The 18,721-nt window shown below is 51.6% G+C and overlaps 1 non-coding gene across 1 annotated transcript; it reads right to left on the minus strand.

The window, feature by feature from the left end:
• Positions 1-213: 213 nt before the first annotated feature.
• Positions 214-320, minus strand: LOC129069519 (U6 spliceosomal RNA). The gene has a single exon (XR_008529015.1). It is a non-coding gene; the product is annotated as a U6 spliceosomal RNA (small nuclear RNA).
• Positions 321-18,721: the final 18,401 nt, after the last annotated feature.

An 18,721-nucleotide genomic window follows, 5' to 3' on the forward strand; every position in this document is an offset into this window, starting at 1 on the left:
CGTCCATCAGAGCAGTGCATGGCCCAAGACCATGCCTTGTCCTACTCTGTCAGTTTACAAAAAAGGGAATAAAATTTCACTGTTACCATAGGCTCCTGCAAAGGAGGGACTAGTGTGTGTGTGTATAGGTTAGTTATGTAACTTAATGTAATTTGTTGAAGATTTGCTGGAGAAGAGAAGATGGAGTCAGGTCTTGGTGGAGCTTTTTTAAAAAAAAATATGGACCGCTTCTGGAATTTGCGTGTCATCCTCGCACAGAGGCCGTGCTAATCTTCTCGGCATTATTCCAATTTTAGCATATGTGCTGCCGAAGCGAGCACTTGGTTGAACTTTTTAGGCATGGCGGGGAGATGGGGGAAAGAGAACTTGGTAGGCAGCATACGTGGCAAACTCTGACCTGTCTCCCTTGCAGTCAATGGTTGGCTGGTTTATGAACAGCTTCTGTATCTGAATAAGGGCAGAGGCGCCGAGGTTGGTACTTCGGAGAAAATATTTCCCTGAAAGCCCTGCTCCAGGTCTGCTTTGCTGTAACCTTGACAAGCCTGGGCCTGGAGATGACCACGCCCCCGCCCCCCTCCCTGCCCCACTGCCCTCGGGAAAGCAGCGCTCCTGCTCTGAGATTGGTGGCCACGGAATTGTTTTTATAGGACGTTTTGGCCAACTTTCTTTTTGTTTCTTACCCCTGGAGGAAGTCAGATGATATCAGGAGAAGGAGGGTATTGTGGTGTCAACCAGCTTTAGAGGTGACCTTAAATGGATGTCATTCTGGTGCCTGCTCTAGCCACGCACATGGGCACATGCCCATGGGCTTTAAGTAGGAGAAATAAGGGAGTGGTTTGGTTGTGCTTCTTTCCCTGGAGAAATAAGAAGCTGGATTATTTGCTGCTCACCTGAGGGAGAAGGAAGGAAGTGAGTTTTCATGGGTAGGGTATTTCTGCTAACACAAACGAAAAACTTGGGTGGGGAGAGATTGTGAGGCTGTCACTGGAAATTCCAGGTATCTCCCTGGGTTCAGGAGAGTTGAACTCTGCCAGGGCCCTCTGGTGCTGGCAGCGGGAACTGGGACGAAGAAGAGTGGAGCTATCTGCTCAGTGTCCAGGGCTGCCGGTCGCTCTCACCCCGGTTTCTCTGACTCACTGCTGTCTTCTCTCTCTCAGCAGTCATGCTCAGCTTCCTCGGGCTCCACGTGGCTCCACGTGACTCCTGTACCCAGGAGAATCTGACCTTTCATCTTTCTCGGTCAAAACTGCCATCCCCTCAGAACTTCTGAGTCGGATTCCGATGGTGGAGTCAGAGACAAATCCAGACACTGGCTGAACCTGATCCAATGAGCTGTGTCCAGATGAGTGGAGGTGTGAAGGCGTGTCCTGGATGGCTATGTAGACCTACAGGTGTAGCAGCAGCAGGCCCTCCAAGTAAGTGTGGTAGAGCTGAGTGTGCCCTCTCAGTTTGAGAGCCAAGAAGTAGAAGTGGTTTATGACAGAAGAAAGTGGAATAATGGCACTTCATCATCTAGGCCTTCGGTCCCATTCACAGGCCAGTCCCTTCTTTAGGAGCTGCTGTGTTGGCACTGCATGACCCCATCCCTGTTTGTAGCTGATTGGACAAGGAGTGGGTATGTGACCCAGCTGGGCCAATCCAGCTGGCTCTCTTGAGTCCTGGAACTACAATGCCTTCATGTACTTGCTGGGCAAATCCGGGGAGCCAGGTCCTGTTGGAAAGACTGGGAAGAGGAGAAAGTGGGTCTGCAGGAGAAGAGAATGGAACAAGTGCAGAGAGTGGAAACCTAGAGATAGCAAATGAAGTGGATTGGTCCATGATCAAATCCCTGCTTCCAGTCGCTCTGGAGCCTGGCTACCTCCCTGCCTTTGGCAAACTTTCTTTTAATAAATTCCTTTTTTCTGTTAGTCTAGTGGAGGTGTTTTCTATTACCTGCAACTAGAGTTCTCATCAATACAGACATCTAATAAAATAATAATAGCAATAGCTGATATTTATTGAATGCTTATTCTGTGCCATACACTCTTCCAAGGGGTTTATATGGATTATCTTATTTGAACCTTTCTGCTGGGAAACACCCTGCCTGGTTTCAGGAACTGTAGCCTCGCTGACAGGTGAGGGGGCCCCAAGACTGGCAATAATCAAGGAGGCCTTAGCACAGCAGGCCACTGAGGAGACGAAACCTGGCCCCCCTGCCCCTTCACATCACCCTGTTTGGCCCTATGACGGTCAGTTGTTGATGACAGGTAAGTTCTCTCACTAGGAGAGGCGACCTAAGCCAGACATCTGCCGGTACGGGCAGCAGACAAGGACTTGGGAGACATGGAGAAAGAGCAAAAAGGCCCACACCCCTTGGCTTGGCTTGGATAAGGCAGGAATCCTCGTTCTATCTGAAAGAAGTCTCCTTATCTCTTGGTGGCTCTGCCCTGCCCACCTGGCACAGGCTTGAAACAATACTAAAGGCAGGTACAGCCCTAACCTGGATGGGGCAGTTCCCGGGGACAATCTGGCCTAGAAGTAAGTTCCTCTAAGCATGCTTTGTTCTTCTCTCAAAAGCGATGATAACTGGCTCACCCTGGGAAGGAGATTTACATTATTTGTAGACCCTGACCTGAGGCAGATCTCCTGTGTTCCTCTAATTGTTATCCATGATCTCTATTTGTTTTCTGTAAACATAGCCTTTTGACATTGATGGATGAGCTTTGCATCTATACCCCTGTGCATATGGTTCTCAATAAAAGCCTTTGGACACAGGGGCTTGGGGCCTTCTTCTCCACTAGAGGGAAAAGCCATGTCCCCTCTCCTGGTAAACAGAGAAGTGTTTGTGACCGCTTGTGTTTATTCCCCCCATCTGTGACAACCCCGGGACGGGCTCTGCGGGATTCAGAGCCCCGCTCCCTCCTCAGCTGGCTCCGGAAAGTAACCCTCAGATCCAGGGGCGCCTGCACCCTGTGCTCCCCCGCGGCGTATCGCTCCCCACGACACCTTTCAACAATTCCGTATGGTAGGTGTTATTATTCCCATTCAGCAGCTGAAGAAACCGAGGCACAGATAGACTCACCAGCTCAAGGTCACACAGCTCAGTGGAGCCAGATTTGAGCCAAGGCTGTCTGACTTCAGAGTCTGGGCCATTCTCCGCTGCTACAGCGTTTTTGGCTGTGATCGCTGGGAGAAGGCCGGAGCCCACCCATGCCTCCAACCCTGCACCGACACAGAAAACTGGAGGAGCTGGCAGCTGACATCGAGTGTTTGCCCTCTGCCCGCCCTGCCCTGAGCACCCACCCCTATCTCCAGAGGCTGGAGTCCCTGGGTTTCCATGACACTGCACTTTGGGATGGTAATCATTAAACTCATCGGTCTTCCTTCCTTTGAGTGCCCAGAGACCTCTGGAACCACCTAGGGGGAAGCTGGCAAGGGACTGGCCTGCTCTGGAGGCGCGGCACATGGCCGCTCTCACCTTCGAGGAGTGCTTGCGGGGCACTTCGTGAATAAGAAGAAGCAGCAGCAGCAGCAGCAGCAGCAGCAGCAGCAGCAGCAGCAGCGCATCCTCCCTCTCCCCCAGGGAGGCTGAGGCACCACGGGGAGGGGCCGGGGCTGCGAGCCGCGTCCTGGCTGCCTGCCCTTGACTTGGTCTCCAAGCTTGTATTTCATTATCTGTAGAATAGGGATCATAATAACCCCACCCAGAGGAGAAAACAAGGTAACACAATCAGGACAGGACTGGGAAAGATGCTTACGTGTTGAGACAAGCAGTGGCCCTCAATGGGTACCCTGCAATCCCATTCTTTTAAAGTTTTTGTTTTGTTTTGTTTTGAAATCTGTAAAGGTAAACACCAAGGCGTTCAGTGGGATATCTCTACGTGATGAGATTTCAGGGCATTTCAGTTTAAGTTTTCTTTTTGCAATGAAACTTCCTGGCACGAACATAGAGGATTTATAGATTTAAAACATTGTACTTTACACATATAACATATTTTTATTATTATTTACTTCAAAATGCTTTGGCAAGCATAAAGCTTATAAATGCAAGAGTGTAGGTACTTGCCCGTCTTTTTTTTTTTTTTAAAGATTTTATTTATTTATTTTTAGAGAGAAGGGAAAGGAGGGAGAAAGGGAAACATCAATGTGTGGTTGCCTCTTGCACGCCCCCTACTGGGGACCTGGCTCACAACCCAGGCGTTGTGCCCTGACTGGAATCGAATCAGTGACCCTTTGGTTTGCAGTCCGGCACTCAATCCACTGAGCCACACCAGCCAGGGTGGCACTTGCCCAAGTCTTAAAGCCTCTGAGTGGGGGACATTTGTGAGCTGTCTTCCCGGCAGCCACTCCCCTCTTCTCCTTTGACAGCAGACTGGGTGAGCTGGACCCTACACCGTCTCCATTGGTGGGTCTCGATTTGTTCTGTTCTGTCAGTCATTGTGGTGACTGGATTAGGGACCCCCGGAGGGAGGTTTGGTCTGCAACACTCCATTCCAATACTTGTGTTTGTTTGAGGAAATAGATTTCCACGTTTTGGGTATATTCTAGATGACTTCCACATGTTACCTGGAACCTCCATCTGGGTGAGATGGGGGCCAAGAGGGAAGAGGAGGAGCTGAGATGGAAAGAGGGAAACTGTGTCCCAATGAAGTCACTTGTGCCACTGGCAAAAGCCTCTCCAGGAGGTAGACTTTTCCATTTCAAGGACCATTTAGTTTTCCTTTATTTTCAACAATAGGTTGTTAAGTGGGATAGTCTATTACTTACAAGTTGCTAACTGATAAAGAAACTGGGACCAGAAGTGGAATATTGCAAGTGATAGATTCTCCAGTGCGGGTGGGGCTGCGGAGGAAGGCAGAGCATGGGTGGGCTCCAGGCCCCAGGCTGCGAAGGCGATGAGGGAGTCTTTCACATTGCCGTGTGCTGAATCTTGGAATTCAAACCAGGTGCCTGCAAGGCTGCCTTTTAGAAGCCTTGTGGGGAATTTTCAGGATTTTGGAATAGTTGACTGTTTCTCTTAGTCATTTAAATTCTTACAAGAAAGAGATATGATTCCTTTGAAACGGGCCTGCTTGAACAGAAAGAGGAAAGAACATGGGCTTTGCTAAGAGAGCCCCTTCATACTTGAGGCCTGCAATCCGAGTTGATGGCGAGTCCAGGATTCCAGCCAAAAGGCTGAATTCTCTAGGCCAAGCTACTGTACACAGTGTAAGCAGAGGCCAGGATGTGGGAGACTTAGCAGGATATCAAACTGAAGATTCCTCAGGTCCCTCCCAAGCACATCCCATTAAGCATTCTTTATCTGACAAGGACACTCAACTCCTATTCTCATGCTTCTGCTAGGATGCAGACTGTGAAAGGCCAGTTAGCGGTATCTCTCCACCCCCGCTGTGCCTTTGACGTGCCAAGGTCAAGGCCCTCACTTAAACTGAGGGCAGGGGGATGCATTGAGCCCATCGCCAGTTGTCAGGAGATAGGTATCCTCAAGTCATGCTCTGAAAACAAAGATGTGACAAAGCCTTTACGTATTTGACTGGAAGCAAGTAGGTTAGATAAGTCCTAAGCCTTTAAGAATCCCCAACCTGGCCAACGTCAGCCCACCATTGTACAAGCCTTAAAGCATCCTCGGGTCAATGAATTTGTATCTAACAGGAGGTGGGGTGCAACAGTGGTATAGCCCCCAGGGGGGCATCGCCAAGGCCCATCTCAGATGTGCCCATCGAAGACAGAGAGAAGGATGGACAGGCTGATGCACAGGCAGCAGGGAGGAGGAACCTTCAGGAAGACTTCATCAGAGATGAAAGCCCTGTGCGTGTGTGTGTTTGGGGCGGATCTTCTCTCTGCCATCGGGGTACAGCTGAGCTCTTTTTCTGCTTATTGGAATGGCTTCTTCCCTGCCTCCATTCGGTCGAACCTGCCCGAATCTGCTCTGGCCCCTGGAATCCGGCCCTCAGTACAGGGCCTTGACCTTCTGCTTGGCCTGCAGCCTTCTCTAGGGCTGAGAATGGGAAGAAACGTGCTCCCTGGTGGAGCTTGGAGCCTGTTCACAAGTCCCTTTAGAAAGAAAGGAGAAAATGGGGACATTGTTCCCTGGACAATGGCGTTTTCTCACATGGTGAGCTCCCCACGCCTTTGTGAGGAGGAGTTTCTTTAATGGGAGCTGGAGGATATCCTCTGGGCCAGGGCCTGGCCAGCTCTGAGGGTGCAGCGCACAGAGTGGACTGTGGGGCAGAGCCTGGGACTGAGGTCTGAGCCGTGGGTGTGAAGGCGCACTTAGGGCCTGCCTATCTAAGAGGGAGGACTAACAGGAGGACTGCAGCCAGGGCGAGGCCACGGGTGGGGTAAGGACCAGCACTGGGGCGGGATTAGAGGGGTAAACCCAGAAGTGGGGCCCAAGCTAGGGCTGAGATAAGGCTTAGGGTTAGAGCCGCTCCTGGGAGGGCGTGTATGCCTTGTTTGGAAGCCCAGGCTTTAGACCCGCGCCGCCTGGGTCCTTCTCTGTTGCTTTGGGTGTTCTCCCCCAGCTCTCTCTCCCCTCGGTCTTCTTCGCTCCAATCTCACCTTCTCATCTTCTCACCTGAATACCCTATTTTTTACTGCCACAATCTGCCCACTCCACACTCCTGTTCCTCCTTATATCTTCTCTAGCTCTTTTTTTTTTAAGTTATTTATTTATTTTTAAAGGGAGTAAGGGAAGGAGAAAGAGAGGGAGAGAAACATCAATGTGTGGTTGCATTTCACACACCCCCTGCTGGGGACCTGGCCTGCAACCCTGGCATGTACCCGACACCAAGACTTGAACCGGTGACCCTTTGGTTCACAGGTCTGTGCTCAAACCACTGAGCCACACCAGCTGGGGCTATGTGCTCTAGCTCTTTATCCATTTCTTTATCACCTTCTAACTTAGTATATAATTGATGTATTTATAATGTGTATTGTTTGCTCTGCTCTAACAAGCAGGGCAGCTCCGTGAGGACAGAAATCTTTGATTTGTTCGCTTGCGTCCCCAGTTCCTAAAACAGTGCTTGGCACGCAGCAGGCACTCAATGAAAGTGAGGGTGACATTAATGACGCCGCCTTGGTGTTGCAGAGAGGAGGGAGTACAATCTCACCTGTGAGGGGCCTTGCACCGGGCAGGTTGACACTTCTGCAATGGCAGCTCGTGTGTGCCTCAGTCTTCTCATCTGTAATGTGGGAATGAAAGTTGCTAGTCTGTAGGGCTGTTGTGAGGATTAGATGGGTCAATACAGACAAAGCACTGAGACCAAGGTGTCACACGAAGTCAGCGTTCGGTAATGCCGGGCAGTGTCACTATTGGTTGCAATGATATTGCCTTGGTTTTCTCAGTCCCTTCCATTGTGTCATTGAGTTTCTGAAGGTGGAGCTGGAGGTGGCTCAGGGAGTCAAAAGCTGAACCTTTGATTACGCCTGGGGCTTGGGATAAAATGATCCTTCCAATCCAAGGGTCAAAAACAGACCAAGGGTCTCCAGACTCCTCCTTGATTTCAGGTGAATATCCACTTTGATTTCGGGCAGTCTGTCCTTCCCCCTCCCCGCAGCGGACTCCTGGTGGCCGCCCCCTCAACACAGGCCTTAAGGTTTTCCTCCTCCCTTATCCCTCACCATTGAGGGCCTGACCCCCAACCTCGCCCTGTGCTCACCATTTCAGCATTTCTCATTGCAGAAGGCTCCCAGGGGTTAGTGGCAATGAGGATTAAAACTCTGGGGCTCTGGCCCTGGCTGGTGTGGCTCATGGATTGGGTACCGACCTATGAACCAAAGGGTTACTGGTTTGATCCCAGTTGGGGCACATGCCTGGGTTGCAGGCCAGGCCCCCGATAGGGAGTATGCAGGAGGCAACCTCACACTTTGATGTTTCTCTCTTTCTCTTTCTCCCTCCTTTCCCCTCTCCCTACAAATAAATAAATAAAAACCTTAAAAAACGAACAAAAAGCAATCAACAACATCCTGGCCTTCTCACCTCAAACTGAGCTTCTAATTCCTGGTGAACTTCAGGCCTTGCTTAAGGCAGGGCCTCTTAATAAATACGGGATAAATGAATGAGGAGAAAAAGGTCCCAGCTCTGACCCTGACCTTTAGGTGACAAACATCCCTGGCCTTTGGTTTTCTCATTCTAATGGGGATTTTAAAAGCCTGCCCTGTCCACCTTACAGGACTGTTATGAGAACCAAATGAGAACATCAGCTCTTGGAGCAAAGGGAGCTTGGAGGTCAAACAGTCTAATTTGCTTATTTTTTAAAATAAGGCTCCACAGCCCCAGGGATAAAGTATGTTGAAGATGGACACAGAGAACCCTAATGTAACAAACTGCTTTCCACCAGCCGAGTGGGCCTGGAATCCTGGAAGCTGGGCTGGATTTAGAGATTGTTCAGGCCAGCCAGCCAGACGGAACCTGAGCCTAGACAGCGAAGGTGATGTGCTTGGCTCTGCTGGAAGCACGGACACAGCTGGAAGTTGGGGCCTCCCGTTTCTGGTCCAGGCCTCCTTCCTGCTATGTTGATGACACGGCGGTGGGGGGATGGGGCAGAGGGGAGGGTGCCCTGGGAGTGGGGGGAGGGGCAATGGCTGCTGGGTGCTCCCTCCACAGTTGCATTCTCCTTGTGGGCACAACCCAGCTGCGGGCTAGAAGGGGTGAGGCTGGGATGCGGCAGGGCTGACCCAGCAGCAGTCTTTCTTGCTCATAACCAATCCCTGGACTCCCAAGGTGGGCCGTGTGGGGCGAGGTGGGACGGGAGGTGGGTGGATACGTAGGGGGAAATCACCCCGACACAGGGAACCCGATACCGGCCATATGGCACAACCGGAAGTCCCTATCCCTCGCTGTTTTGGGCGATCAAAAGTCAAGGGCAGGTGCCAGGGGCCCATGATAGGTGGGATGGGGTCCCCCAGACTCCCTACTGGCTCAGCCTCTCGGCCTCCTCTAGGCTGTGACAGGCAGACTTTCTCTGCTTGGGGACTTGCCACTGGCTCACTGATAAGGACATCATCTCAAGCCGCCTGGTACCCCTAAACCCTTCCTTGAAGTTTGTGAGCAGTTACAGAGCCCTCCCAGGTTTTGGGCTTGGGATGCTTTCACCCAGAATTCCTTATGCAAAGGTGTTGTATTTCCTAAACTTCATTCACTTACCACCTCCCTGGCTTTTGCCATAAAAACCTAACCCATTAAATATATAAATATTTACTCAATGTTCTGATTCACTTTTTAAAAATATAAATTTATGCCAAAAAGGAATCTTTATATCACTCCTTAAATAAACGATATCCATTGCTTAAAATACAAGAAGAAAGAAGAATACACACTAAGAATTTCTTGGCTTCTGGTTCCAATCGCACTGACAAGAGACGTGCGTGCCCTCTCCTGGCCTGTTTTCTCCTCTATAAAATGGGGTTGGTGGGGGATAATGGATGTGAGGTGCTTGGCCCTGAGCTGGCATGGAGCGGTTGCAAGAGAGACTCTGGGCTGGGGCTGGTCCTCCTGGTGCCGACCCCTTCTCCCCTCTTCTCTGACCTCAGCACCCCTTCTGTTCTTTCTTCCTCCCCGATTTATCTAGAATTTTGCAGTTTCCTGTGCACTTTTCAACCACTGTCTCATGTGACTTTTGCACCACATGGTGAGGGAAGCCAGGCGAGATGTTGTTGGCTTGTTAAGGGGCAGGAGAGTCCACAGAGGTCAAGTGACTTGCCCAGAAACACCAAGGCGGAGTCTTGAACCTGGGCTGGCTCCACTGTCCCGGAAGTGCAAGGACCTTCCTCAGGTCACCCAGGAAACATGTCCTGGGACTCCAGCTGGGATTCGGTCAGCAGGAATCATCGCTGGTCCCTTCCCTTTCCAAGAAGAAAAAAGGGAATAGCCCCCGTCCAGAGGAGGTGCCCCTCCCAAAGCCACCCCTCCTAGATCTCCCTCGGGGTCCTCCAGCCCTGACCAAAGAGACAGTGCAAGGGCAGGGAGGAGAGGAAGAGGCTAGCTGTCGGATCTGGAGGGAGGAGAGAGGCCAGGGAAGAGAGTTAGAGATACAGGCGGACAGAGACAGACAGAGGGACACATGGACAGAGATGGATAGAGGAAGAAACCCCTCAAGAGACAAGGAGACAGATACAGAGACAGATAGAAGAGGGGCAGACAGGACAGAGGGCGCCAGGAAGACAACGACAAAATAAAGTTGGAGCTAAAGATACAGGCAAGAAGGGCACACGCGGAGACCGGAATCAGAGCCTGAGCTCGCGGGGAGACGGAGCTGGGGAGAGACCTGCACGGGAGGCGGAGGTGGATTGGGTTGGAGAGCATCAGTAACAGAAGAACGCGAAGGCAGGACACCGCGGCCAGCTCCGACCGCGCGCAGGGCTGGGGCGGAGTTAGAGGGTGCGCCCTGATGCCCGGCAGGGGGCGCCGTGGCAGCGTGGCCAGACCGAGCAGCCCGGCTCGGGCCGGGGGCGGGGTGGGGGTGGGCTGCCCCGGCAGCGCTCAGGCCCCACCGCCGCCTTTATAAGCCAGCGGGGGAGGTGGCCCCGGCAGCGTCGCGCTCCCGCCACTTCGCGCCCTCAGGTCCAGCGCACCGAGCCCACATCACTTGTTCTAGCACAGACTCTAAGTCACGAACTCTGTGCAGGTAAGGATTCGACGCGGCCTCCGGCTCCCCCAGACCCCCGGGAACTTGGTCGATCCCCAGCCCCTCCTACATCCTCCACTCGCTCCGGGATGGCAGCGAGGCTGGATATAAATGGCAGGGGAGGGGCTTCCGCGCCCCACACTTCCCATGGCAGCCCATTCGGGACCTCCAGCCGTTTGTCCCGCTCTGGTACTCGCGCGCATCCGAGGCTCCGGGCGGGCGCGCTGGGGCTGCTGGATGGACGTGGCTCCCGCGGAGCCCGAGAGCTAAGGGAACCGCGCTTCGGGCCCCCAATGCAGTCCTGGGCTCTCCTGTCTCCCGGACCGCTGCCTGGGACCCCCACCCTCGCTCCCGGCACTTTCCCCCGGTGCCCAGAGACTGAGCAAACCCTATGGTGTCCCATTGGTTCGAGATCTAGGGACTCAGTCCGCCAACCTCAGGCCCCTACCTGGCGCCCTCTCACGCTTCCCACCCAATACCCTCTACATCTCGCCACAACTGCCAGGGGAGGGGGCAGGTCTGCCCCTTGGGGTCTCAAGCAGTTTGGGCCAGAGCTGGAAGCAGTAGAGGGAGGGAGGCTCTCGGGTCCAGGAACCGCTGGGGGAGAAAAAAGGGAGCTCCCCGGGCGCGAGATTGGGAGTGGGGTTGGGCACAGCAGCCATGGGTCAAAGCTCTGGAGCCCCGCGAAGCCGAGGGAGACTGAGACTCCCCTCTAGCCGTGTGTGCAGGTGAGTGGGTTGCGCGGGGTTGGTTCCTTCCTGTGCCCAGTTTTGATAAGAAAGTGTTAAATGCATAGTCAACAATGGTGGGATGGGCAGCTTTGGAAAGCCACGGCTTCCTCCGACAATGTCTTTTTCTGACCCTTTTCAACACTTAATGGGGTTGGAGAGGGGGGAAACCTTGGAGATCCATAGACTGGGTGATTCTCAGCCGGGAAGGGCCTTTCGGGTCCTGGGAAAAGCTCAGATTGCGCGGGTGGGCGGGTTTCCCTGGGAGGCATGAGTTGGCTTCCACCCCAGTGAAAATTACTGAACTGTTTGCGTGCATGCTGCGTCCCAGACCCTCTCCAACACCTTATGTACATCACGTTGTTTACAAATGGGGAGAGTGAGGCATAGAGAAATTAACCAAGAAGTTAAGAAATGAAGCAAGTAGGGACCAGGATTTGAACCCTGCAACCTTAGCCTCCTACTTCCCCCTCTAAGGCCCAGGAGATGAGGGGCTGCACCCTGATTCCCCCTTCAGGCCTTTCCCAGGCTCAGTCTTGCCTCCCACCACCGCCCCCAGACCTGCCCTCTTCAAATCTTTAGTCCTTCCCACCTGTGCTGTCCCCATCCCACGCACTCTGCCCCATGCCCCTGCGCTTGTCCCTCTGCCTCCTTTTCCTTCCCGAACTCCATGCCTCTGAATTCCCTAAGCAGAAGAGGCCCCTGGAGTGAGATAAGCTGGGGTGTCTCTGTCTGTGGCCCCGCCTGTAAAATGGGGACTGTGCCTCTCCGGTGAGACTGTCTTTGTAAGGAACAAAACTGAATTGAGGCCAGAAACAAAATTTAACAGCCCTATATTCGTACTGGGAATACAGCAGTATATTAAGCAGACAAACACCCTCTTCTCAGAGTAGACATTCAGATATTTGCATAACAAACCTCAGGCTCTGAAATTGATATTTTAAAATTGGAATCAAGCAATTCACAAGGAAAGGGATTAAAATGCAATAACAGCCCTGGCCAGGTGGCTCAGGAGGTCGGGGCGTTGACCCTCTGTGCCAAGGTTGCCATTGGATGCCCGGTCATGGCATGTGCAGGAGTCAACCAGCGGTGCATAGGTAGGTGGAGCCACAAATCGATGTTCCTCTTCCTCTCTCTCTCTAATCAATAAATATGGTTTTTAAAATGCAATAACATGTATAAAATTGACTGGTCAACATTTGGTCCTCACTAATAGACAAGGCAACCTAGCTGTGTCACCTGGAATGAATTCTGTTCCCTGTCATGCCTCAGTCTCCTCCTTGAGGCTGAAGAGATCAATAGTCCTTATCAGGTGGTGGGGTCTAGGTTAACGCATGCCAAGTGTTTAGCTGGTGCCTGTGCTTAAGAGAATATTATCATCTGCTCTCACCTTGGCAGAAAATGCGACCCTGAAACTAGGTGTATGGTTACGTCACTGCCCCTGAGCCCTGGACATCCATCACCCCACTTCGTTGAGGCTCTGCTCACGCCCTGATGGGCTGCGCTGTAGGGCGTCCCCCTTGCCCAAGCTGGGATGCCTACTATCCTAAACACAGCCTTGTCCAGGAGCCTGGATGTCATACTGGGAACGGGTCTGAGGCTATTACCTCCACAGGGCCTGTCTCCTCTGCCTGTTCTTGTGCCTTGATGTGTCCCAGCCTGGAAATGGGGGGAACCCAGACTCAAGCTCTGCCTGTTCTGTGGCTTACATGCTCGGCATACCTGGCCAGCTAGATGCAGTCCTAATTTTACAGTTGAAGAAGCAGGTCTTGGAGAGGAGAAACAGCTTGTCCCAGGATACACAAGCTGCTAGGGGGCTAGGGCTGGAGGGGACCCAAGTGTCCAGTATTCCAAGTCCAGGGAGCTCCATGTCGTAACTGTCTCTGCGGATGAGGCCTCTTAATCCAGGGGTGGGACCCGGCGGCATAATCTGGAGTTCTCACCTTGAGAGAGAAACTGGAAATACAAACCCCAGAGCTCGAAGAGAACCTTGCGAGGAGAGAGCAAGCTGGGCTGAGAACCAGCACTCAGATATCTCCATGTGACCGCAGGAATGCTGACTCAGCTCCCCAGCACTGGCTGCGCTAGGCTGTGTGGTATGCTTCTGTTTTGTTTTGTTTTGTTTTGTTTTCCTTCTAGAGATGTCCTTACTTTTAGAGGGCAGCTGGGGGCAATAGATTGGAGGTTCATTCCCAGCCCTGTTGTGGTGACCCTGGACAAGTCACTTTTCTGAGCCTCAGATGAGGACGTCAGATGTAGTGTGGGTTAATGATACGTACTTCGCAGCATTGCTATGAGGGACTAGCAAGACCATAAACGGTTTTTCATCATTGGACTGAACCTGGGTTGGAGATTGTTTTTGAGATGTTAACATTCTTTGTGGGACAGTATCTGCAGTGTCTTTCTTCATCACACAGGGGACCATAAAGGCAAGAGGGAAGACCCCGTTTAGGTCACAAAGGACTGGAGATAGCAGGGAAAATGCTGGCTTTGGGAACAGCATCTTGGGTTCCAATCATAGCTGTGTGACTGGAGGCAAGTCGCTTCGCCTCTGTGAGTGTTGGGCTCCCAGTGGGCTCTCAATGACTTTTATAGGATGTCCAAAGAATATTCAAGAGTAGTGTCCATATTTTGCTACCTCCCAATACCACCCCCCAACATTTCGTAATTGCTCCCAGAAAAACATGCTTAAAGTTTTCCATGTTGAAATTCTCAACCTCACTGTGGCATGAAATCAATTGTTTGCATTTGATTTGACTTCTCAAATTAAGGGGTAAAATCTGAGATGAGGGTAGGGGGTGGGGGGAGGAGATGAGGAAAATGAAGTTGAACCAGATGTGTTTTTGTTTAACTGTAGCATGGTGGTTAAACTGCCCAAGTATTACCATCCTTCCTTCTGAGTTCCAGTAACCAGGAGTCAAGTTTCACTAAAAATTGTAGTGTTCCTTCCTGGCTAGTGTGGACTCTCCCTCCCCATTATTATTATTATTACTATTTTATGTTCATCTGAGGTCACGAAGGACTGGCCAGAAAGGAGACCTCACAAATGCCTAGAATTTCAGAACTGGAAGGCATTTAGAGGCTGGCTTTGTCAACTGGCTGCTTTGCAGACCCGGGGGCCTAAGGCCCTCAGAGCGGCGGGCGGCGCTTGCCCAAGATCACCCAGCTGCCTAGGGCAGAGTTGGACTGTGAATTCCATCTCCCGGCTCTAAGCTCCATGACCTTCCCAAAAGTAACCAGTGTCCTGAATTGAGTACGTATCCTTTCCATAGTACATCCTTAATATTACCTTTTTAAAAAATTATTGTTATTATTTTAAAGAAAGAATTATTCAAAGGAGGATGCAGAGAGTATGAGTTGGTAGAGGAAGGTCTACAGCTCAGAAGAGTAGGGTTTAAGTCCTTGACTTGTTGCTACACTTACTACCTGTGTGACCGTGGGCCAGTCGTTTCCTCTCTCGGAGCTGCAGTTGCCTCATTTGTAAGCCAGGATGCCTGAGGGGCACAAGTGGGGGAGTTGAGACTTCCCTAAGACTTGAAATGGGCCTAATTTAATGAATTGGTTCAAATATTTATGGCCTAGGTTATGGCAGGTCAGCCACAAACTGCCCCCCATGACAGCAAGGGACAGGTGTGGTGGATTGTTGACCCACAATGGGTCAAATCGCTGCCTGGCCCCCAAGGCTGGAACTCATTAGTAACTGCTCTGTCCGCTTTACCACAGTCCCCCCACTCCTTGCTCTCTCGCACCCAGCCCACTTGCCTCGTTGACATTACCTGCCTGCCTTCTGAGTGGGCAGTTTCTGGGCTGTGGGCATGAGGAAGTGGGGCTCACATCTCGTCTGAATAACTGCATGAAGCTTGGGCCAGCCTGCCAAGGGCTCAGGACAGGAATGTGGGACGCATGGACAACAGTCCCGCTTCTGTGGCCTGGCAGTGTCTCTGAAACATGTTGGCTAGGTGGAGGGAGATCTCCTGCTTTGCTGGTCCCCAGGGAGAGCCTACAGGCTCCAAAGGTTTGGGGGTGACAGAGCATCAGCCTGTCGGGGCTCAGAGAGCAGGGCCTGGGACCTACCCCCTGTAGGGACAGGCAGCCTGGGTGCTTCAGTCCATAGAGATTATGCGGCCCCCTTAGGGAAGGGACTCCCTTGGCACCTGCCACCTCATCTAATATTCCCAAAGCCCTGTTCACTGGTGTTCACCACTTCACAGACAGGGAGCACCTTGAACTCTGAACCCACAGCTTTCTACTTCATTCCCTTTGCTGGGAGCCAGGGCCGGGCAGGGACAGCAGGCACCCCAGCTGCAGTGCCGATCCCCGCATCGCCATGACCAAGCTTGAAGACAGCGTGGGAGGCCGTGAACCCTCATGGTTAAATGTCGACCCTGGAGGCAGCTGCTTAGCCAGGAGATTCTGGATGGGCTCCACCAGCTGCTCTGGGGGTACAGGCTAGGCAAGGGGAGCTCTGGTTCCTGAGAGTAACCACAACCCCCCCACCCCCAGTCCTGGAGCCTGCAGAGGTGCGCAGAGATGTGCCTGCTTGTGTGGGAAGTGGCATTTTGTAAGTACCCGCTGGACACCAGGCGCCTTGAACGTTATCTTTGATCCTCACCTACCTCCCCCGCGGCTGGGTTACAGTTGAGGCCACTGAGATGCAGAGGACAGACCCCTTAGGTTCAGATCGCTCTCCCAGGGGCCTCTGTCACCTGCTCCTGATCCAGGGAAGAGAGGAGAGTGGAGGGGAGGCTGGGAGGTTATCTCTGGGAACAGACCTCTGTGACCCTGGAGTGAAGCCCTGACCCTGGCCTATTGCCGAGAAGCATCTCCTTCCTCCCAGATCTCAGTTCGTGATTCAGGTGGGTGCGAACTTCACCTGGCCAGGTCCCAAGCTGCTGGACAAAGCTCAGTAACATGATATGTTCTTTAAAAAAAAGTGTTTTGGTGGCTTTTATTTGAAAAACTGTAAATCCAGCCTTTAAAAGGCTCTACCTTGGGATTTTTGGTTGAGCCAAGATCTTGCCTGCTCTGATCTTTGCTCACAGAATTGCAGCGTGGGTCCCCTCTCGGGTCCCTGGCTGAGGTTCTCAGGCCTCTTTGTTGGCTGTCGCTGGACTCGGTCAGGCTTGGCCTTCCTCAGCATCATTTGTGTCTTTCTCCTTCCACCTCTCCCCACTTTGACTTACAGGCTTCTTAACATATAGGCGTTAAGAGCTTATTCATCTGCTCTCCTTCTGGGTACAAAGCATCTCAGCTGATTCTGATACCCCTCCTCTCCCTCATTCCTCCTTGGCCCTTTTGTAGCGGCTCCGTTTCCTCTGCCTCTCCTCCCATCTGCCACCGCTGACATTGCCACGCCAGGTTTGGTGTTCGGTGCCTCACCTGGAATTGAATTGCCTCGTCTTACAGTAGCCCTGTGTGCTGAGTGCTATTGTCCCATGTTACAGATAAGGAAATAGGCACCGAGTCACGTAGCTGGGAAGTGGGGAACATACCCATTTGACCCCTACCACTGCCAGTCCACCCACTCAGAGCTGCTTCTTTCTCCTTGACGCGGATGACACAGTCCAGTTTCCTAGAAGAATCTAGTTCCTTCTTTATTTTGAAGTCATAAAACATGGTAATGCATATTCCAGCTTCGGTCAGCCAGCCTATCAAGATATTGAAGGTAAACAGAGTTCCTTTCAACAGCTTGCCCAAGCCCGTGTATGAATCACCTTTTTTTTTTTTTTTTTTTTTTTTGTGAAAGTGCTGTGTTTTAATTTTTCCTCTTGACCTAATCCTTATAATTAACATTTAAGGGCTTACTCTGTGTCAACAACTGAGCTAATGACTTTGAATGACCCTTTTGTATGTAACTTGTTATCCTCTTCATTTTACGTAAAGGGAAACCGGAGCTCAGAGAAGCTGAGTAGCTTTCTCAAAGTCACTCAGTTGGAAAGTGGAGGTGAGACCCAAATCCATGCTTTCTTGCTCAACCAGATTAGCACCTGGCTTCATCACATTTTTATGGCTACCAGCCCTCAGGGGACCGTGCTGTATATATTTGCTTTCAGGAGAACCGTTTGTCTTTGGGGTGTGCAAAGTAATAGGAGTGGGAGGCCTCAGGGGGAGGGGACCAGGCATAGGCACTCCTGGTGGGCGGTGGCATCTGTCCTCCCAGTGGGTCTTGGCCTGGACACCTCTTCTCATCAAGAAAGAGGAAATACTAGTCCTAGCAGGAAGCATCCTCAGAACCCCAGAAGGTCCTGGGTTTGAGTCCCGGCCTGCCGTTTCAAGCCGCGAGGCTGTGGGCTTTCAGGCACCTTGCCTGACAACCGGGGCTTGCACTGAGTGAGACGAGGCCTTAGGCCTTTTCTAGTTCATGTATGGCAAACAGTTGGCATGCAAGCTGCCACTCCCCTGTGCTACACTCATGTCAGACAACACTAATCAACCACTGCTTTTTTTTTTCTTCCAAACCTCAAATTCCTTCTAAATGCAGTCCTCCAGGCAGCCATTATCAACTCCTCAGAGCTGGCACACAAGATTGAAGGACATCCCAGAACCAAATTAGATTTAATTATTGTGTGGACAGGGGTGGAGAAAGGACAGACCCAGGGTGGCACCCGGATCAGTGTCACTGTGCGTCTCAGTATTTTCCTTTCTGGGAAAGCAGGAGGAATCCAGAGCTAGACGGCGCTAGATCTCACCTCTGCTGCGGGGTGGGGACTTTCATGGGCGCAGAACTGCGCGTGTTCGGTCCTCAAGGTTTCGGGGGTTGGTCATACCCCAGGCTGACAGTAAGGATGGAAAGGAGGAGGCTGGGCTGAGATCACCCTGCAGAGCTTGGCTCACCCCTTCCCCCACCCTCTGTAACAGCATCAATAGTAGGAATAATAGTACTGATAAGAGTTATGAACATTTACTGAATATTTATTAGGCATCGCACCACTCTGCTAAATGCTTTATATGCATTCACACTTTTAATCCCTATAACAGCTCATTTTTTAATTTTTTATTTAAGGATTTATTAAGTTATATATGCAAAACATACTGCTAATTGCATTAGCAAAAGATCAATGTAAGTTTGGTCTCCACAATTCTGCAACTGTCAACTTAAAATACGTTGTCCTAGTGGTTGAAAGGTCCAACCTTGTATTCTTGCCAGTGGGTAAGTTGTACAGAACTTTCTTAGCATGAGCAGGGAGTTCATAGAACCACACACCTCCAGGAGCAGGGTCAGACAGGGAGTAGGAAGCGTGCCCACGCGGGTGAGGCAGAGGAGCGCCAGCGTCGGTCAGTTGATGGTGGCGGGGACGTGGCAAGACAGTGGTGTTAAGGAGGTTCATAGTTTTAGAATATCTAAAATATTTAAAGAACTGTAAAGATGCAACACATGATTTTTAC

The sequence above is a fragment of the Pteronotus mesoamericanus genome, unplaced genomic scaffold (genome assembly GCF_021234165.1).
Source record: "Pteronotus mesoamericanus isolate MK-2021 breed Mesoamerican mustached bat unplaced genomic scaffold, CSHL_Meso_final contig_221, whole genome shotgun sequence".
Taxonomy (NCBI): domain Eukaryota; kingdom Metazoa; phylum Chordata; class Mammalia; order Chiroptera; family Mormoopidae; genus Pteronotus; species Pteronotus mesoamericanus.